The sequence below is a fragment of the Phoenix dactylifera genome, chromosome 3 (genome assembly GCF_051530095.1).
Source record: "Phoenix dactylifera cultivar Ajwa chromosome 3, Ajwa_hap1_PhDact_Kaust_v1.1, whole genome shotgun sequence".
Taxonomy (NCBI): Eukaryota; Viridiplantae; Streptophyta; class Magnoliopsida; order Arecales; family Arecaceae; genus Phoenix; species Phoenix dactylifera.
In genome coordinates, this window is record NC_143192.1 from 18,412,850 (window position 1) to 18,435,833 (window position 22,984).

The 22,984-nt window shown below is 47.2% G+C and overlaps 1 pseudogene; it reads right to left on the reverse strand.

Annotated features, from left to right (window-relative positions):
* Positions 1–4,273: 4,273 nt before the first annotated feature.
* LOC149767958 (small nucleolar RNA R71) lies at positions 4,274–4,371 on the reverse strand (annotated as a pseudogene).
* Between the last annotated feature and the right edge of the window lie 18,613 nt (positions 4,372–22,984).

The window sequence follows — 22,984 nt, forward strand, 5'->3', positions numbered from 1 at the left end:
TCCTACTCTAAGTAGGACTCCCAGTCCTAACCCAATTAGCACTCCAGGAATCCTACTCCAAGTAGGATTCGTGTTTAAGTCCAATTAATTAATTTTCATTGTTCCTTCTTCAACTGATTATCAATCGAATTGATTACTCGTGATTCATAATTATAATTCAACCATCGGATCGGTCAATACCTCTAGTGTGTGTGACTCCATAGGTTCTATTCTGACTGGTAGTGAGATATATTGCGATCTCTATCATAATATCATTGAAAACTTCTTTCAATGGGTTGGAACGATTCCAACTCAAGTCATTAGAGTTTATCGACCATCGAGATATTTTCTGTGAGTCTCACCATCCACCAGTGACACCTAGCAGTATGTAGTAGCTATCCAACAGAATGGAATGATGAACCTCTAGGTGCAGTTATCGTATGATACAGTCCTTCTATTGTGGATCCCTACAGGACGGAGGTCATGGACAACTCGTCAAACCCCATCGTCTGTCATATGTCAAGATTTATTCGACTTAAGTTCGAGAGTGGAAAACTCTTTCTCCACTGTATATACTGCCCCGGCCGAGGTCTTACGAACTCAGTCTTATAAATCACATAGGATCTCTCCTTATCTATCAAGATCGATAGATTCCATATAGGTGCATACCCTACTCCTACAGTGAACCTACTGCAGCCAATCTACATTCATGGACCCGTATGTCTAGAGACCATGTATACGTACAGTCAAACTACAATAACTTCACTGTGAGTAGCCGAAGCATCGCAGGTCAAAGGACCAGTCACACTACTGCAACATCAAGCAAGTCACTGACGAGTGGATGGACATCCAAGTGACTTCTTGTCTTGGTCACGCTCAGTACCCTTGTTCTCTAATGATGAGAGCACAAAAGTGTGATCTATATATCACTTAAATTAGTATTATTGCTAACAAATAATGATAGAAGTGCTGTATTAATATTATATTTTTGTGGGGTGCAGGTGATCTGAAATCAAAGCTAAAATGCACATTGGGTCCAAAAATATGCATCACTACAGGTGATCAGCCAACCGCTTGTGTCAACCCCAGTTGCACACTAGAAGGAGGTCAAGTTCAGCTATCCACTTCATCGCAGCTTCAGTCTTCTATGAGCCCAAGCATCTAAGCCGCGTGCAGCCCATCCGCCCGCGTGGAAGAATCGCGAAGCATTCTTCGCGTCTGCTTCTCCCGAGCAGCCCAACGTGTGACCCCTCATCTAGTGTCCGTGCACCCTCCCAGCATGCCACGTTCGTCTGAGTCCACTTCTCCCACGTGCAATCGTCCAGCTCTCAACATTGGATCCTCCCAGCAGCACCCAAGCCTCATCCATCTGCGTTCAAGCTTCCTCCAAGCCGTCACCCTGACTTCACCCCGTGATTTCAGCATCAGCATCCCATGAAGCATCTCGTCCGCATCCGATTCTTCAAGCATCCCAGCTTCTTCGACAAGTCCAAGTTCCAGCCACATCAGCGATCCGCCTATGTGGAAGAGATCCTGATCCCCTTCGATCGGGCCACATAATCCGCAGTCTCCCAGTCTTCCGCATCCGCTTCATCCGCGCGTTTACACCGTGATCCCAGCATCCTGTGAAGCGTTGCAGCCGTCCACAGTTCATCTCCCATGCATTCCAACAGATCCCAGCCTTCCAGAGAACGTTCCAGCATCCCGCGAGGCATCACCCACGTCCGTGCTTCCTTCCGATCCATCCGCTCGTCTTCCGGATTCATGCTCAAGCCCAGCCGTCCGCGAAGCATCTTCCGTTCCCAGATCTACTCCTCAGCGTCCGGGATACTCGGAAGCCAGCAGGAGAGAAGCATCCCGTGTGATCAGGTGACCCATCGGGAGATATAGGAGGGCTCTCATTTGAAAACAAAGAAAAAAACAGAGGAGGAGAGAAACAGGGGAGGCCCTGTTTCCGAAAATAAAAAGAAAAGAAAAAGGGATAGGAACAGGGGAGATTTTTCATGTTGATGGCCGGCTAATCCCTTTGGTCTAGGGTGATGGGAGAACCCTTGACTTGTTACTTTCTTGGAGTAAACTCTAAACTATTGTTCTATTCAATTTAGATCTTTTGATATATTTTGGTTTCTTGCTTGCCTATGTTGTAGATAGTTCTTTAATGGTTTATATCTATTCATGCATGGATTACTTTATTATTTGATTTGTCGTAGACATAACCGGCACGACGAATGCTTAGAAATTAAGTTCGTGTGCTCAAACAATATATTCCATGATTAGATCTATCCTACATTTGAACTTTTAAATCAGAAACCGTAGAGTTTATATCTTGAATGTATTATTGTCAAGGGGGATTCCGGATCCCTAACCATCTCTTTATTATCGAACTTAATCTATTAATTAGTTTCTCTAAACTTCAAAACATCATCTTAATCCACATATTTATTGAATTAATTAATATGAAATTATACTAAATAATCTCATATATATTTCGTTCCCTAAGGATTCGAACTCGGACTCCCGAGAATTTACTACTTGTGCGATTCTCCTGCACTTGGGAGATTAGTTTCGCGAAAATATTTTTGCGAGCGCGTCAAGTTTTTGGCGCCGTTGCTAGGGAATGGCTGATTTATTAGTATAATTTTAGATTTAATTAGTACTTTAGTAGTTAGTCTTTTTCTTTCAAAAACAAAAAAAAAAATTTCTTTACTGCTGTTTTTTTATTCCCTGCATAGTCTGCATCAAACTCTGATATCAAAGTAAGTAACTGTCTGATTGAACTCAAATTTGGTCTTCAGGTGCAGGACCTGTTTTTCTTTCATCTGAACGGTCTGATTGACATTCTGAAACTTTTAAGACCATTAGATTAATACGAAACCTTGCTGCTTTCTGTTTTGAATTTTCTGTATTTAATTTTTTTAGAATCAGAATTTTATTGTTATCATATCTCATTAACCCTTGTTGCTAATTAAAAATTTAAGAAAAAAACTTTAAGAAAAGATCAAGGGTGATTATTCAAAAATTAAAAAAAAAAGAGGAGGAAAAACCTAAAATTTCAAATTTCAAATTTCAGAATTCAAATTTCAAACTTCAACTCATAAAATTTTTTTAAAAAATAAATAATTTGCTTGATCACCTATTCAATGAAATTTAATGTCATGTCATAAAACATTAAAAAAAAAAATCTCTTGATTGTTGCATATAGTATAAGGCATCAGCATAAAATATTCTAAGGGCTGAACCCATTTAAAAAGATAAGGTCGGAATTTCATCACTCGTCCTTAGCCCAAAAATTACCCCATTGCATAAATATCCTAAGCTTAACTAAAATCAACTAGACGTTGGACCCTAAGGACATTCGAGCTCAATAGGACGAAGACCACCGAAAGTTGCACCAATTTCGCTCTGTGGCTTAGTTGATGTCTAGGCAAGCTTTGTCCCTATAAGAGAGACAGTTCATCTGTTTGAGGCAAGTGGGTTTTAAGTGGGACCTTTGCGAACGCATCGTGACCCCTCCACTTACCTGGGAGCTTACCTGGTTAACTCGGTTCATTAGACCGGATTGGAGGCTTAGGTGCCCTCTTCAAACCAGTTAGGAGCTGTCTAGAAATTTAAGAAAAACATTAGAAATTGAGGTGTAATGTTTTGTTACATGTTTGATTGTGAATAGATTTTTGTTTTAGGGTGTCGTTTTAGGGTATCTTTAGTTGGTACTTATATTTATATTTATTTTTTAAAAAAAATATAAAAAAAAAATTTAATTAAATTTTGTATGCTAGGTTGGAATAGGGACAACACTGGGCGTCTGAATCGACAAATTTTTGACAATTCCTTAAATCAAAATATTGAAACTCTTTCGCAAAATCTCAGATCTGGTGAGATGGCTGATGATGATGTAGGAAGTCACCATGGTGATGAAGGTAGACCCCCAGTTATGACACTTCGACAATACTTACACCCTACTAGGACTAGTCAACCTTCATGCATGATTATTCCTGAAAACGTAGGACACTTTGAAATCAAACCAGGAGTAATTCAATTGCTGCCCAAGTATCATGGAATGGAATCCGAGAACCTTTATCTTCACCTTAAGAATTTTGAGGAAATTAGCATCACATTTAGAGTGCCAAATGTATCGAAAGACGTCCTTAAATTGACCTTGTTTCCTTTTTTCTTAAAGGATAAAGCCAAAACATGGCTGAACTCCTTGAGACCTAGATCGCTAGGAACATGGCATGATATGCAAAGAGAATTCTTGAAAAAATTCTTTCCCGCACAAAGGACTAATTTTTTGAAAAGGCACATTAGTAATTTCCAACAAAAAGACCATGAAACATTTTATGAATGCTGGGAGAGATTTAAAGAATTGCTCCTCTCTTGTCCTCATCACGGGTTTGAAACATGGAGAACCATTAGTTTCTGTTGCTGGGGGTTCAAACCGAGAACGATTGGCACAGCGGTGTGAACGGGGTTCCCTTGGAATTGCTTCGGTTGCGCTCCACCTTCCGCCGGGAAACCTGCAAGCAAGCCTCGCACCACCACCGGGGTAGTGGGGGCCCTCCGACGATCAAGTTAGGGAAGATCGAAGGAGAAGGAGAGGTAGCAGGTAAGATGATACTCTGGAAAATCTTGCTTACCCTCCCCCTTCCCCCCCAGCCGCATATATACCAGGCTGGGGGGTTCTTTTGGGGATTGGTCATCGTGTGGCGCGATGGGGTTGCCACTGACATGGCCGTTACAGGGCGTCGTGGGGCAGCGCTGGGTACGGCTATGGCAGGGCGTAGTGGAGTTCCGCTTTGTACGGCTGTTACAGGGGATCATGAAACAGCGTCAGATACGGCCGTTGCAGGGAGTAGTGGAGCAGGGGGCCGCGGCGTGCCTCAGGGGAACAGTCTGTTGTGGTCAGAGATTGCCGACTCGGGGTCGGATTGCTGGATCAAGGGGCAGCCGACTCGGGGTCGGGCTGCGGAGCCGAAGATATCCGACCCGAGGTCGGATTGCTGGATCAAGGGGCAGCCGACTCGGGGTCGGGCTGCGGAGCCGAAGATATCCGACCCAAGGTCGGATTGCTGGATCAAGGGGCAGCCGACTCGGGGTCGGGCTGCGGAGCCGGAGATATCCGACCCAAGGTCGGATTGCTGGATCAAGGGGCAGCCGACTCGGGGTCGGGCTGCGGAGCCGAAGATATCCGACCCGAGGTCGGATTGCTGGATCAAGGGGCAGCCGTAGTCTTCCCGGGCGCGCGTGCCGGTCACGTGGGGCATGGTGGCTAAGTTCCCCCGTAACAGTAGCCCCCCACTTCCGAGCCTGGAACCAGGAGGGGAACGGGTGAAGGGAGTGATGCTTCGAGATTGCCGCCATCCCTCGGAAAGGCGCGCGCGCTTCGAGCTCCCCGCCTTCTTTACGGCGTATGGCGGTTGTCGCTGATCTGGCGGTCTGCGGATTTCGGCGGACATCCTTCTTTAATGGCGTCGATTCACCTTTGGGGCGCGAACGAACCTTCGGCAGCCAGGCGTCCTCTGGCGCCACCGAGGCGTCACCCGCCTTTCCGCCTATTTAACCGGGGGCCCTCCCCCGTCCGCCTTTCTCTTCACAGGCATCCTCGAGTTTCTCCCTTGTGCTGCTGCCGTTGCCGTCGGACTGTTCGTTCGCTCCTCCTTTGGCGCTCTCGGAGCCGTTCTTCCTTCCCTTCCGGTGAGTTGCCCCACTCTGCAATTTAGGGCCCTCCGTACTTTCTCCTTTCGTATTAGTGTACCCCAGTCGTTCCGGTCCCTTCTCCTCTCTTGACCCCGTCCTGACCGTAGATTCACTGGCCGTTAGGGATGGACGAAGTAAGAGCAGACCGCATTCAGTCGGAGCTGGTCCCCGAAGACCTAGATAGGTTCGTGGCCCGGTACCACCTTCTCGAAACCTGCAACGTTACGCTTCCGGGGCCTGAGGAGAGGATGTCCCATCCTCCTCCAGGGAAGGTCGCCATCAATGAGGACATCCTTCGGGCTGGGTTCCGCCTTCCCCTCTCGGACTTAGTCGTGCAGGTGCTTCGAGGTTTAAGAGTGGCGCCGACGCAACTGGTGCCGAACTCATGGCGTACCCTGACGGCCTTCCAGGTTCTCTGCCGCATGCACGAGGTTCCCGCCACCCTGAACGTCTTTTGGGAATGCTATGGCCTGAACGGCCACCCCCGGGACAGAGGGTGGTGGTGCTTTGCGGCGCGGCGAGGGTGCGGCCTCGTCAAGGAGGCTCCTTCCTCCATTCATGGCTGGAAGGAGCGTTTCTTTTTCATCGACGTAGATTCCTCTTGGAGAATCGGGACAACCTGGGAGACGCCGATGAAGTCCCCGATCGGCCTATCGAGGTTGTTGAGGGAGGAGTCCGATGGCGTCGCCGTCTTGAGGGGGTTGGTTGCCGAGGGCTGGCTCCCCCCGGTGGCTAGCCTTATTTCCGAGGATGCCTTGGTGAACGTCGGTCTGAGCTCGGTCCCCGCCGACCGTGAGCCCGCCACCACTTCTTCTTTTTTAGCTCTTTTCTCCTCTTTCCTTTCTTCTTTCCATTGGTTTCTTAGTTTCTAACCATCTCGTCCTTTTTGCAGAAATCGACGATGTCATGCAGTCGGACAAGGCAATGGCTGTTAGTAGGGCGTCCCTACTGGAAGCGGTCCGGAGGAAGAAACGGACTCCTCCGAGCGGGGTCCCACCGGCGAAGAAGCCCCGCCAGCAGGCGACTCCGACGCCGACAGACGGGTCCGGGCCCATCGATCAGGGGGACGCCGCGGGCTCGGACCGACAGTTGACGCCGTATCAGCCCTCCGGTGATGAGACTATCGTTTTTCCGGAGGTGTCATCCGAGCGCGCCCGGGGCGGCCGGGTCGGACGCAGTCGGTCCCCAGCCCGATCTTCGACTCGGTCGGCTTCGGATGATACGAGAAGGGGGGGCGCGCCGAGGCCCCGGCCGAGCGGGACCCTGTCGATCTCTGGCGCGGCCCCTGCCCCGCGCACGGTTGGCATGACTCTCTCCCAAGCGATGGGTAAGGGTAAGGCCGCAGAACCACCGTCCGGCTCCGGGGCGAAGTCGGGGTCGGCCTTCACTTTCGCCGGCGCCCGAAACCTCGTCGAGACGGTGCTGCTGGAGAGGGACCGTAGGCAGGTCCGGCAGATGAACATCCCTGAAGTCGGAGCTGCCAGCTGCGTCTGTCTCATGTCGGTGAGTGTTCTTTTGGTCGCTTTCGTCGTTTATAGGCTCTGTTGATCCCCGTCTGACGCTCTCATTTTTCCTATCTCTTAGCTCGCCCAGTACATGATCCGCCTGGAGGAGAGCCACGAGGAACAGGCGAGGCTTCTGGCGAGGACCGAGAGCCGACTGAAAGCTGTAGAGGAGGGAGGCCAGGCTGCGGCGGGGAGGACGACTAGGGACCTCGAAACGAGGCTCCAGGTGGCCGAAGAGCGGGCACTCGGCTTCGCCGTCCTCGAGAGGCAACTGTTGGATGCTCAGGAGCAACTCAAGGTTGCCTCGGGTCTCGAAAGCGAGATCAGGAAGGCGGAGGAGCGGGCCGAAAAGCAGTCCCAGAAGGCTGCCGACTTCCGGGAGAGGTGGGAGAAGGCCCAGCAGTCGGCCGACAACGCCCGCAACCGAACCCGATCTCTTGAAGCCAAGCTGGCCGAATTGGAGTCGGCCTTGGAGGGGACTCGTGCGAGCAACCAGGAGCTTCATTCGCGCCTGGAGGAGGCTGAGGCTGCTCGCGTCGCTGCCGAGGCGAGGCACATGGAGGCTCGGGCCGATCTGCTGAGGGTCTCCTCTGAGGCGGACGACCGGATTGTGGCGAAGGTCATGGAAGCGAAAGCTCAGATTACGGAGCGAGCGGAGGCTGCGCTGGCCGAGAAGAGCGTGGAGATCGGGCGTCAGGCGGTACAGGCCTATCGTCAGTCCGCCGAGTTCATCCGTGACATGTCGGACGCGGGGTCCGACTCCTTTGCCTTAGGCTTCGATGAAGGCCTGGCAAGGGTGTCCGCTAAATACCCCGGAATTGACCTGAGTGGGGTCTCCCTCCTCGACTCCCCTCCGATGCCATTGCCTGCCGATTCTCCAACCATCTCCCCACCCTTCGTGGACGTGCTCGCCGTTCCCGACTCAGGGGTTCCTCCAAACTGACTCTCTGTACTTTTCTTTGTTCTTTTCTTTGTATGTTGGCGTTTTGCCATGTTGTATGGGTCTCGGCCCTGATGCAACGAAAGTTAATACAAACAGAGTGTTTCCTCATTTCACTTTCGTCCTTCCTCTTCTTAACTCTTGGTAGCGTCTCGCCGACTCCTGACTCTTGAAGTTCTTCCGGCGCTAGGCCAGGCATCCGAGGGTTAGGCCTCAGAAAATTCTTCCGGCGCTAGGCCAGGCATCCGAGGGTTGGGCCTCAGGAAATTCTTCCGGCGCTAGGCCAGGCATCCGAGGGTTGGGCCTCAGGAAATTCTTCCGCTGGTCGGCCAAGGCTGGCGCAAGCCGAGGCGACCGGTCGGGGCTTCAGGCTAGTCTGCTCCCGGGATGATCATCGGGTTAGCCTGGCATCCGAGGGCCGAGCCTCGGGGAATTCCGCTCGTTGGTCGGCCAAGGCTGGCGCAAGCCGAGGCGACCGGTCGGGGCTTCAGGCTAGTCTGCTCCCGGGATGATCATCGGGTTAGCCTGGCATCCGAGGGCCGAGCCTCGGGGAATTCCGCTCGTTGGTCGGCCAAGGCTGGCGCAAGCCGAGGCGACCGGTCGGGGCTTCAGGCTAGTCTGCTCCCGGGATGATCATCGGGTTAGCCTGGCATCCGAGGGCCGAGCCTCGGGGAATTCCGCTCGTTGGTCGGCCAAGGCTGGCGCAAGCCGAGGCGACCGGTCGGGGCTTCAGGCTAGTCTGCTCCCGGGATGATCATCGGGTTAGCCTGGCATCCGAGGGCCGTGCCTCGGGGAATTCCGCTCGTTGGCCACGCGCCTGTCACTTGCCGCTCGATGGGGTTTCTCCGTGGCCAGCTGCGATCGTGTTTCTCCCCCTCTCGAAGCGTCGCCTGGGGAACACTAGAAGGCCATTAAATGCTAATTGAGGCGTTACCTGGGAAATCGGACCGGCCAGTTGCTGCTTGCGAGGAGTGCCAGTTAAGCGGCCGCGATACGTGCGTTCTTCGAGGCGGATGCGGCCTGGGCGCGTGCGGAGATACGTGGGCCGCGGGATACACGTCGTCCGGAGTGTCCTGCACGAAGAATGCAATTAAGGAGAATGATGCCTAGGAGATCGTGGGGGGATAAACCTCGAGAGCCGGAACGGCTCCGGATTTGATGTGCCCGCATTTATTGGAGCCACCCGCATCGGAACGACCGGGGGGCCACAGTTTGGCTATAAATATAAGCGCAGGTGCGGTGGAGCCTGCCAAGCCGGAGCTGTTCAGGTTGCCATGGATCGTGGACCTCCTCTCCGGCGCGTGGCTGGGAAATCCCAGCCGGAGGAACGGGAGGCGCGCCCCTCGCGACTTCCACCAACTAGCCGTTTCATCTGGGATCAACGGGAGGATTCTCCCCGGTGGAACTCCGCTCTAGGCGTTTCATCCGGGATCATGCCTCCTCGCGCTCTTCTCCCTTATATTCCTTTCCTCCCCTTCTCCTGGGGAGGACCGGAATATCCCTTGGAGGTGGCGTTCCTCTAGAAGCAGTGTGAACTTCTTCTTCGTCCGCGCCGGCTCTTCGTCTTTTGCATGAGGCGTCGATGGCGCCTCCGGGGGGAAGCACCCACGGCCAGTGGGATTGCAGCTGCTTCGGGCGGAGGGTTCGGGATCCCAGATCTTCAGCTCCACGGAGTCCCCACCTCTTCCTTAGTTTCTTTACTCCCCAATCCTCCTCTGGGAATTCTTTGTAATCACACGAACACGCCATTGTAACCAGGAATTATTGAAATGAAAAGAACTATATATTTTTTGAGCTGTCTTTCTGGCTTTGTCTTTCTACTGGTAATATACCCGCAGGTTAGCGGAATTCCAGCTCCTTGGAATTTCTCGACCATCTAGTGCCTCCAACTGGTAGGAGCCAGGTCGGTTTACCCAGCGAACCCTATACGGGCCTTCCCAATTTGGCGCCAGCTTCCCACCTTCCGCGGGCTGAGATGCTTTGGCCCGCCTTAGCACCAGATCTCCGATTCTGAAAAGTTTTGGTCGGACCTTGGAGTTATAATACCGGGCCACCTTCCGCTGATACATCGCCATCCGGACCTGCGCCATTTTCCTCGCTTCTTCCAAGAGGTCCAGGTTCCCTCGGAGCTGCTCCGGATTGGCCTCGGGTCGGTGCGCGGCCACCCGGGTCGAGGGGAGTCCGAGCTCCACGGGGACGACCGCTTCCGTGCCATAGGTTAGGCCGAAAGGCGTCTCTCCGGTAGGGGTCCGATGCGTGGTCCGATACGCCCAAAGGACGTTCTCGAGTTCTTCGACCCAAGCTTGCCTCGTCCGACCGATTCGCGCCTTAATTCCTTGGAGGATTGTCCGATTTGTCACTTCGGCCTCACCGTTGGTTTGGGGATGCGACACAGATGTGAACCGATGCTCGATCCCGAACTCCTCGCAGAAGTCACGGAAATGCTTGTTGTCGAACTGTCGACCATTATCCGAGATGAGGACCTGGGGTACCCCAAATCGGACAATGATGTTTTTCTTTACAAACTTCCGGACTTGCGCCTCCGTGATAGTGGCCAGCGGCTCCGCCTCCACCCACTTGGTGAAGTAGTCTGTTGCCCAGATAGACAACCCAAGAGGGGGGGGGTGAATTGGGTTTTAAAATAATTTAGATAATTTAAAATGTTATGGATGATTAATTAAAAACTATTGCAAGTTATTTAATTAATTACTATGTGCTGTGAGTAATATGAAATGAGAAGAAGGAGAGACAATCAATCACAAACACAAGTTTTATAGTGGTTCGGAGCTAACCCTTGCTCCTACGTCCACTCCCCAAGTCTCACTTGGGAATTCACTATAATCCCCTTGGATTACAGCCGGTTGTTTTCCAAGCCCACAACCAAACTTGTTGTTTTACGAGCTCACAACGAACTCGGTCGGTTTTCCCAGGCTCACCGACTAGAACCACCCCCGATTGTTTTTCCGGGATCACAATCGAACCCTTACACACGTTGGTTTTAACTCGGCTCACCAACCAACCTCAATCCCCTTGATTCAATCCCCGATTGAACCAAGTAAATACAAGTTGTAGAAAAAAAACAGAAAATGAGCTTCTCAAAAAGCAGATGAAAACAATATGAACAATAAATGAAGTTAAGAAGCCTCAAATGCTTTTAGATTGGAGATGAGGAATGGCTTCTTAAACTTCTGGTCTCCTCTTGAAAGAGTAGTCGACTTGAATGCAGGAGAAGGAGGCTTTAATTGCTGGGAAGATGTAGTTGGAAGTAGTAAATGCAGATCTTCCTCTTTTTCGTTGAAGAGCACGTTGCAGAGCTTGAATGCTTGATTAGTTGGAGTGAAATAGTTGTTCTCTCTCTTGCTACAGTCCTCTGTGGCTATTTAAGCCAACCCCCACGGAAACTAGCCGTTAGAGTGCTTTTTCTGCCCGTTCTGAACACTCTGCGCAGCCTGACAATATGACCGTTGGTGGGTTGGAGTCGACTCGCGCGATCAGGAGTCGACTCGGCTGTAGCGGGAGTCGACTCAAGCTTTTCCGGAGTTGACTCGGCAACTGTTCCAAATTTGAATTAAAGTTGCCTTCACGACTGGGAGTCGACTCGTCTTGACCTGGAGTCGACTCGTCTTGACCTGGAGCTGACTTGGCAATTTTGGAGTCGGCTCATCCACTGAAGTCCGTGGATCCAATTTTGAATTTTGTCCACTCGAGTCGACTCGACTGTCCTGGGAGTCGACTCGAATCTCAGAGCCCGAACTCCCGATCCTCTGTCTTTTGGCTCGTCCAGTCTTGGAGTCGACTCGAACTTCCTTGGAGTCGACTCGGCTCTCAGTTTCCGAAAGATGGTCTTCTGCCTTTAGACGTGAAGCTGTCTTGGAGTCGACTCGAGCTGTCTGGGAGTCGACTCGAATCTCAGAGGCAGTAACTTGGTTTTCTGTCTGTCTTGGGGTCGCGGTGTCTTGGAGTCGACTCGCGTATTGCGGGAGTCGACTCGAATCTCAGAGTCCATAAAATGGTCTCTGACTTTCTTTGTGTACCGCTGAGAGTCGACTCTTGCTTTCTTTGGAGTCGACCTGTCAACCATTGGAGTCGACTCGCGTTCCACTGGAGTCGACTCGAATCTCAGACCCGAAAACTGCTCTCTGATTTTTCTGCCTGTGACTGCTTGGAGTCGACTCTTACTTCCCTGGAGTCGACTTGGTGAACATTGGAGTCGACTCGCGCACTTCAGGAGTCGACTCGTTGACAGGTTCTGAGTTGATCCTTTCTGTTCTTCTGTCTGTTCTCAGTCGGAGTCGACTCGTACTCATCTGGAGTCGACTCGAGCTCGTGCCAGTGAACTTGATACGCTTGGAGTCGACTCGTGATACTCGGGAGTCGACTCGAGTCTCAGACATTGGTTCAAACAGACTCCTTAACTTATCCAACAATTATGAACCAAGTCTTGGGACACTTAGATAGGATTTTCACTGAAACACTCAATTGAATTCATTAGTAATTAAAAGATATACTCAAATGCTTTGAGCTCATCAAAATCAAATGGGGTTTTAATCAATCACTCCACAATCTCCCCCTTTTTGATGATGACAAAACATTGAGTATATGTAAAATGAATTGCTCAATAAATAATGAAATAAAATCCATAAATGAATTCAAATGTCTGGTAATTCAATTTTATCCAAGCTTGAAAGAAGTGAAACATTAAATTTCGGAGTTAAAGCTCCCCCTTTCATTTGGAATTATATAAGCCTTCATATTATGCAATCAATTGTTTGGCTTATATGTCATTAATGATTTAGTTTGATTAAAATTCAGATTCTCCCCCTCAACATATTTTATACATATTTCTCCCCCTTTTTGTCATCATATCAAAAAGGAGGTAATCACACACAATCAATGGCACAAATGGCACAACCAATCATCAAATGGCACAGAAATGAAGATAAGATGTCTACTCATTGTATTGATATGAATGTGAATACATTTGAGCATACAATAAGTAAAGCAAAACAATACAAAACAAAACAAAAAGAACATCTATGGTCTCCTCGAGGATGAAGATCCCCCCCTCGAGGATGTATCTCCCCCTCTCGATGAGGTGGCTCCTCCTCTCGAGGATGTGGCTCCTCCTCTCGAGGATGGTGCTCCTCCTCTCAATCGGCTCTGCTCCATGAGGAGGGTGACTGCATCTGTAACATGTCCGAGCTGCGTGATAATAGTGTTGGGAACCCACCCATGCCGCTGATATTTCAAAAATTTTTCAGATGGCAGCGGAATCGGCATGCACGGGTTCGACGTTCATCACATGAACGTTGTTTCGAGACCTTTCGTAATTAGGTAAGAATTAAAACTTTTAAAACTATTAGGAAGATCAAATCTTCACCTTGCGCGGGTAGATGATCACCGCAAATCTGAATTCGTGGTTTTGGAAGAGGGTTCGTTTGAAGCCGTTCAAACGTCCGGCCTCTACGGGTATCCACACGAAGCAGGATCCGATCCAAGCTCTCTATCTCACCGGGGTGCTAGCTCCCTTGCAGAGATAGCTTTGATGGCTGATGTCCTCTCTTTCAATCAACTCTTGATTGCACTTGAGAGGAGGAAGAAGAAGGATGAAGAAGAGGAAGAAGATCAAATCCCTTCGCAGCCTTCTTCTCTTCACACGCACTGAAGCCAAGGAAGAAGACCAAGAGGAGGGAGACGCCTCCTCTTCTTTTCCCTTTGCTGATGGCGGCTGAACCAAGGAGAGATGGAGAGGGGGTGGCCACGTGATGAAGAGGAGAAAGGTTCATCTAGGGCGCCGGCCCTAGTCCTCCTTTAATAAGGATGAAGGGCTCCTACAAGTTAGGAGCCCTTGACTACTTTCCAAGAGGGGGCGCCGGCCCCCTTCTCTCTTCATGTCGCACCAACTAAGTGAAGAGGGGCTGATGCCCCTCTTACTTGGTTAACCCAATCCTCTTCCAAAGAGGATTAGGTGCCTCTCTCATGGTTTAATCCTAATCTAATTAGGATTAGCCAAATTTGGGTTCAATCTACGCTAGTCCTAATCCAATTAGGACTTGAATGAATCATGACTTAATTGAACTCTTCAATCCTAATCCAATTAGGAGTCATGTTGATTCATTAGATTAATAATTAATTTAGACTTAAGGAATCCTAATCCAATTAGGATTTGTTTAATTTTAGTCCTAATCCAATTAGGACTTTATTTGAATTCGAAGTCCTAATCCAATTAGGATTTCTAGGAATCCTACTCCAAGTAGGAATCCAATTTTAATTCAAAGTTCCTAATCTCATTAGGATTGTAGGAATCCTATTCCAAGTAAGAATCCCAGTCCTACTCCAACTAGGATTTCCAGTCCTAATCCAATTAGGACTCTAGAAATCCTACCCGAAGTAGGATTTGTGTTTAAGTCCAATTAATTAATTTCCTTTGTTCCTTCTTCAACTTCTTATCAATCAAATTGATTTCTTGTGATTCCTAATCACAATTTCAACCATCGGATCGGTCAATACTTCTAGTGTGTGTGACTCCATAGGTTCTATTCTGACTGGTAGTGAGATATATTATGATCTCTATCACTATATCATTGAAAACTCCTTTCAATGGGTTGGAACGATTCCAACTCTACTCATTAGGATTTATCGATCATCAAGATAATCCCTATGAGTCCCACCATCCACCAGTGACACCTAGCAGCATGTAGTGGCTACCCAGCAGAATGGAATGATGAACCTCTAGGTGCAGTTAACATGTGATACAGTCCTACTATCGTGGATCCCTACAGGACGGAGGTCATGGACAACTCGTCAAACCCCATCGTCTGTCATATGTCAAGATTTATTCGACTCGAGTTCGATAATGGAAAACTCCTTTTCCACTTACTGCCCTGGCCAAGGTCTTAGAACTCAGTCTAACAAATCACATAGGATCACTCCTCTTCTATCAAGGTCGATAGATTCCTTATAGGTGCATACCCTACTCCTACAGTGAACCTACTGCAGCCAATCTACACTGCATGGACCCATATGGCTAGAGACCATGTATGTGTGCAGTCAAACTACAATAACCTCACTGTGAGTAGCCGAAGCACCGCAGGTCAAAGGACCAGTCACACTACTGCAACATCAAGCAAGTCACTGACGAGTGGATAGACATCCAAGTGACTTCTTGTCTTGGTCACGCTCAGTACCCTTGTTCTCTAACAAGCACCTGCACTATCACTTCAGTGTCCCTACACTGTGGACTCAAGTCTCATCCATCCAGAAGGAAAGTGATCTGTGCACTGATCGGGTCAATCACCGTCCTCGTGATGATCCATTGATCAGGAGCATTTAGAAATTAATCACCAATGATACATGGCTCAAATTCTCAACTCTTGAGAATATGTATCATCATCTTATTAATTTCTTGGATGATTCATAGACACATAAACAATATGAATGAAAAGATGCCTTTTATTTATTTAATAATAAATAATCAAGTACAAAATTATGTCCCTAGAATCAACAATGTGTCAGCCAAATTGGCTTCTAGGGCATACATCTAACAATCTCCCACTTGCACTAAAGCCAATTGGTCATATATCTTAGGCCCATCTTCTCAAGGTGGGCTTCAGTCTTTTGCTGACTCAGCTGCTTAGTGAACGGGTCTGCCATGTTATCCGCGGAGTCTACTCTCTGCACCTCTACATATTTCTTCTCCACATAGTCGCGTATGAGGTGAAAGCGCCGCTCTATATGCTTAGACTTCTGATGAGACCATGGCTCCATAGCTAGTGCTATGGTGCCAATGTTATCGCAGTAAAGTGTTATGGCATCTAATGACATTACACCTAACTCTGCAATTAACTTTTAATCAGAAAGTTTCCACTGCACCCTTAGATACGGCTTAACATTCAGCTTCTAAGGTAGAATCTATAATGATCGGTTGTTTGGAACTCTTCCAATTTACTGAATCACAATTGCACATATTCTGATGTAGACTCTCTATCATCAATATGTGTGCATCCTTCTACCTTCAACTCTGATCTTCTCCCAAAGACTAAGAACATGTTCTTAGTTCTTCTCAAGTACTTAAGACTGTTCTTCACAGCTATCCAGTGCTTCTTACCTGGATCCGACTGATATCTGCTTGTGACACTCACAGCAAGAGCTATATCAGGTCGTGTACACAGCATGGCATACATGAGGCTTCCTATTGCCAATGCATAGGGAATCTTGCTCATGCGTTGAATCTCTTCAGATGTGTTGGGGCACATCTTCTTGGAGAGATGAATTCCATGCCTAAGGGGTAAGAGACCCCTCTTGGAGTTTTCCATGCTGAACCTCTTCAGCACCTCCTCTATGTACATCTTCTGTGACAGGCCAAGCATCCTTTTAGATCTATCTCTATAGACCTTTATTCCCAAAATATAGGATGCTTCCCCAAGGTCTTTCATGGAGAATTCTTTTAACAACCAGACCTTGACCGAGGTTAGCATGGGAATATCATTCCCAATCAGAAGAATGTCATCTACGTACAGTACGAGAAAAACGACAGCACTCCCACTAACCTTTTTGTAAACGCACGGTTCCTCTTCGTTTTTGATGAAATCAAACGTTTTGATTGCATCATCGAAACGAGTGTTCCAACTCCGAGATGCTTGCTTTAGTCCATAGATGGACCTTTGCAGCTTGCAGACCTTGTGATCTCCATCACTGGAAGTGAAACCCAAAGGCTGTTCCATATAGATATCTTCATCAAGATATCCATTCAGGAAAGCAGTTTTCACATCCATCTGCCAGATTTCATAATCATGAAATGCTGCAATGGCAAGCAATGTCCGGATGGATTTTAGCATGGCTACAGGTGAAAAGGTCTCCTGATAGTCAATACCTTCGCGCTGACTATACCCTTTCGCCACAAGCCTTGCCTTATAGGTCTCTACCTCTCCATCCGAACCTATCTTCCTTTTGTAGATCCATTTGCATCCAATAGGTACAATACCTTCTGGTGGGTCTACTAAGGTCCAGACTTGGTTGGAACGCATGGAGTCTAACCCTGACTTCATTGCTTCCAGCCATTTCTCGGAATCGATATCAGATATCGCCTCGTTGTAGGTTTTGGGATCCTGTATGTGATCCCTATCTCCCACTAGGAGCATTTCCTCGGTATCCTCTTCTAGTATACCTAAGTATCTATCGGGAGGATGGGAGACCCTACTAGATCTACGAGGTGGTCGAGGGACATCGTATACTGGCTCTTTATGAATGGGTTCTATAGGATCCATGACTCGTTGCTTTTCAGAGACTTTCTCTTCAAGCTCAATTTTCCTCCCACTGCCTCTATCAAGGATAAACTGATTTTCCAAGAAGATGGCATGACGGCTCACAAACACATTGTGATCCTCTGAGACGTAAAAATTGTATCCTAATGACTCTTTAGGATATCCTATAAAACGAGCACTTATGGTCCTAGCCTCTAACTTGTCCGCCTGTAGTCTCTTGACGTGGGCCGGACATCCCCAAATCTTGAGATGACCCAGACTTGGTTTCTTACCATGCCATATCTCATACGGTGTGGTAGAAACGGATTTAGAGGGAACTCTATTCAATAAGTAAATCGCTGTGAGTAAGGCATCTCCCCAAAGGAACATAGGTAAATCAGTGAAGCTCATCATGGACCTGACCATGTCCAACAGGGTCCGATTTCTCCTCTCTGACACCCCGTTGAGTTGAGGTGTACCCGGAGGTGTCCATTGTGAGACTATGCCGTTTTCTTTGAGATAGTCCCGGAATTCCCCACTAAGGTATTCTCCTCCTCGATCTGATCGAAGAGCCTTAAGAGGTTTTCCAGTTTGTTTTTCTACTTCATTCTTGAATTCTTTGAACTTTTCAAAGGATTCAGACTTGTGTCTCATAAGATACACATACCCATACCGTGAATAATCATCGGTAAAGGTAATGAAGTACGAATAACGTCCCCTGGCTAGCACATCGAATGGGCCACATACATCTGTATGTACTAGGGTAAGTATTTCAGTGGTCCTCTCCCCATGTCCTACAAAGGGCAGTCTAGATATGACAGGACTCGCAAACTAGATATGACTCGGAAGTCAATGAGCCTAAAAGCCCATCTTTATCCATTTTGTTCATTCTGTCCTCTCCAATATGGCTAAGCCTGAGGTGCCACAAATATCTTTGGTTTATCTCATCTCTGGATCTTTTGGATTCTTTGGCACTCACTTCTTGCTCGGTAACATTCACAGATACATCCATATGTAAATGATAGAGACTGTCAATCATAAAACCACGTGCTACTATTTTATTTCTTAAATAAATAGAACAGCAGTCTTTGTCAAATGTAAAAACATGACCTTCCTGTGCTAGACATGAAACAGAAATCAAATTTCTGCTAGCAGCAGGTACATAATAACAGTCTCTAAGTACTAAACTAAATCCAGACGGTAGTCGCAGATGGTAGGTGCCCACAGCCACAGCAGCAACTTTTGCCCCGTTGCCAACCCGAAGGGTTACCGCACCTTCCGCCAGCCTTCTACTTTCCTTTAGACCCTGCATGGTAGTGCACAAATGAGCACTAGAACCAGAATCTATAACCCAACTAGAAGTAGAAGAAACCGTTAGATTAGTCTCAATTATGAGCAAGTCTATACCTTCTGAAGGTGTGTCACCTTTTCTGTTCTTCAGGCTCTCGAGGTATGAAGGACAGTTTCTCTTCCAGTGGCCTTCGACATTGCAGTGGAAACATTTTTCTTTGTCGTTAGCCTTTTTCTTTTGAACTTCCTTCTTTGGCTTCTTGTCTTTCTTCTGCTTCTTAGCAGGCTTCTTTTTCTTCCAAGTAGACTTTCTCTTGGAACCAGAAGTCAACTCAGCAGCAAGGACATTGCCCCTTGAACCTTTCAAGGCTCCCTCAGCAGTTACCAACATGTTGATTAGTTCAGTCTTAGTGCATTCAATCTTATTCATGTGGTAGTTTACTATAAACTGTCCAAATGAATCAGGAAGTGACTGTAGGATCAAATCCACTTGCAATTCCTTGTGCATGTCCATACCGAGCTTCTCAAGCTCCTCTAGGTCCTTGATCATGGTCAGACCGTGATCATGGACAGACTGCCCCTCGCACATCTTCGCTTTGAAGAGCCTCTTGGACACTTCAAAACGAGCTGTGCGACTCTGCTCACCATACAACTCTTGCAGGTGTGCCAGTATTTCCCTAGCAGTCTTCATATTTTCATGCTGGCATTGGAGTTCATTAGACATGGATGCCATCATATAGCATTTTACTCTAATGTCATCATCCAACCACTTTTTATGCATCTCACGCTGAACATCAGTAGGACGTGCTGGTAGTGTGGGGATATCTGAATCGAGTATATAGCCTATTTTCTCACAGTCCAAAACAATTTTGAGATTTCTAAGCCAGTCCTTGTAATTGGTTCCGGTCAATCGGTTGGTCTCAAGAATACGGGTCAAAGGGTTTGAAGCCGACATTGTATCTGCAGAGAGTAATGATTCTAGTTAGACTTTTGTACTTGATCCTAATCTATTCTAAGGTCTTTTAGAACAAATGTGACTCCCACTATTTTCTCGAATCCCTCACACTCCCCTGGTAGGGAAACGGAAATCCTACACGACTAGGGTTTCTAGTGGGTACTGCGGTCCCACCGATTTACATGCCACCTCACCTAACAGTTATTGGTGACACATAGATGGATGAGTGTACAACTCTTGTACAATGCTTCTCAAGCATGTTGCAGTGTAACTTGGTCTCTAAGCCATGAAGACCTCACCTAACAGTTATTGGTCCCATTTCTTGGTTAAGTCAGACCCACCGTATAACCGTAGGAATAAAGTCGTCATTGGGTCCTCACCTAACAGTTATTGGTGCCCAACCCCACCTTTACCCTACAACATCTCATGTCTATAGAGAGGTCCAGCCCCCCGATGCAACTTGACCACTGTGTCCAGCCGAGACAAATCAACATCAGAAAGGCCTTAGCAGCTCTACTACAGTGGAAGACCTATTGACTTAATATTGGTTAATCAGGTCTTAGTATTTGCAACTTGAGCCCTTCATAAGAGGTAATCGAACAATTGGCCAGGTAAGCAGGTGGGAGGCTCCCCTTACTCAGAGAGTAAGGTCCTAATTAAGTAACCACCTTTCATGCTTTCCTAGACACCAATTAGATCAATTAATCTAATATGACTTGCTCATGTCGGTTCACTCTCGACTTGATTGAGGAGGTTTTGATTTAGGTCTCAATTGGGTTTGCTACATCACATGTAAACCTATCTACCCGACTCGCATTCACATCACATGCAAACGGCACATCACAGGCAGTTATAATCGCAGCATCAAATTAAAGCTAAACTTTAACTAGGTGATGATCATGGATTCTAATTAGGTCGTATTACAAGCACATGCACATCAATCGATCAAGTGGTCTTCAACTCTTGAATTGGTTCCAAGCCTCCTTGATTCGATCCTTGATCAACTCTTGATCCCATCGCCATCAACCGCTTAGATCACCTTTCATCTCATGCCTTTGCTTCAACTTGATCGTTGATGTACATCACATCACAGAAATACAACCAGATGTAAAATAAAAATAAAAATAAATTACATCTCCTTTTAGGAGGCACGCAGGCCTCTCAAAACATCAAATAAGATGCATGCAAGCATCTGAAAAATTACATGACATCGCAGATCACATCGCAGGTCATTACATTTGATACCAAAAGGGTTTGAATCCTATGATCATCACCGTATGCAACAATTATAATTTTCAGATCTAAAAACTAACTGATTATATCATGACATAGGTCGCTGATCATGCTAATCATGATTCTAAACTTTGTAATCCCATTAACAATGCAATTAGAATCATCTTTTTATCACATAAAAATCAGCATGTAAAAAATCAGCACCCCTGAAAAATCTGCATGCAGAATTTTTCAGCATGCATGATCAATCAATTTTCAGATCTAATAAGCCTTTAGATATTTAATTCTTACCTTAATCTACGAAGCCTAGGCTCTGATACCACTGTTGGGAACCCGCCCATGCCGCTGATATTTCAAAAATTTTTCAGATGGCAGCGGAATCGGCATGCACGGGTTTGACGTTCATCACATGAACGTTGTTTCGAGACCTTTCGTAATTAGGTAAGAATTAAAACTTTTAAAACTATTAGGAAGATCAAATCTTCACCTTGCGCGGGTAGATGATCAACGCAAATCTGAATTCGTGGTTTTGGAAGAGGGTTCGTTTGAAGCCGTTCAAACGTCCGGCCTCTACGGGTATCCACACGAAGCAGGATCCGATCCAAGCTCTCTATCTCACCGGGGTGCTAGCTCCCTTGCAGAGATAGCTTTGATGGCTGATGTCCTCTCTTTCAATCAACTCTTGATTGCACTTGAGAGGAGGAAGAAGAAGGATGAAAAAGAGGAAGAAGATCAAATCCCTTCGCAGCCTTCTTCTCTTCACACGCGCTGAAGCCAAGGAAGAAGACCAAGAGGAGGGAGACGCCTCCTCTTCTTTTCCCTTTGCTGATGGCGGCTGAACCAAGGAGAGATGGAGAGGGGGTGGCCACGTGATGAAGAGGAGAAAGGTTCATCTAGGGCGCCGGCCCTAGTCCTCCTTTAATAAGGATGAAGGGCTCCTACAAGTTAGGAGCCCTTGACTACTTTCCAAGAGGGGGCGCCGGCCCCCTTCTCTCTTCATGTCGCACCAACTAAGTGAAGAGGGGCTGATGCCCCTCTTACTTGGTTAACCCAATCCTCTTCCAAAGAGGATTAGGTGCCTCTCTCATGGTTTAATCCTAATCTAATTAGGATTAGCCAAATTTGGGTTCAATCTACGCTAGTCCTAATCCAATTAGGACTTGAATGAATCATGACTTAATTGAACTCTTCAATCCTAATCCAATTAGGAGTCATGTTGATTCATTAGATTAATAATTAATTTAGACTTAAGAAATCCTAATCCAATTAGGATTTGTTTAATTTTAGTCCTAATCCAATTAGGACTTTATTTGAATTCGAAGTCCTAATCCAATTAGGATTTCTAGGAATCCTACTCCAAGTAGGAATCCAATTTTAATTCAAAGTTCCTAATCTCATTAGGATTGTAGGAATCCTATTCCAAGTAGGAATTCCAGTCCTACTCCAACTAGGATTCTCAGTCCTAATCCAATTAGGACTCTAGAAATCCTACCCGAAGTAGGATTTGTGTTTAAGTCCAATTAATTAATTTCCTTTGTTCCTTCTTCAACTTCTTATCAATCAAATTGATTTCTTGTGATTCCTAATCACAATTTCAACCATCGGATCGGTCAATACTTCTAGTGTGTGTGACCCCATAGGTTCTATTCTGACTGGTAGTGAGATATATTGTGATCTCTATCACTATATCATTGAAAACTCCTTTCAATGGGTTGGAACGATTCCAACTCTACTCATTAGGATTTATCGATCATCAAGATAATCCCTATGAGTCTCACCATCCACCAGTGACACCTAGCAGCATGTAGTGGCTACCCAGCAGAATGGAATGATGAACCTCTAGGTGCAGTTAACATGTGATACAGTCCTACTATCGTGGATCCCTACAGGACGGAGGTCATGGACAACTCGTCAAACCCCATCGTCTGTCATATGTCAAGATTTATTCGACTCGAGTTCGATAATGGAAAACTCCTTTTCCACTTACTGCCCTGGCCAAGGTCTTAGAACTCAGTCTAACAAATCACATAGGATCACTCCTCTTCTATCAAGGTCGATAGATTCCTTATAGGTGCATACCCTACTCCTACAGTGAACCTACTGCAGCCAATCTACACTGCATGGACCCATATGGCTAGAGACCATG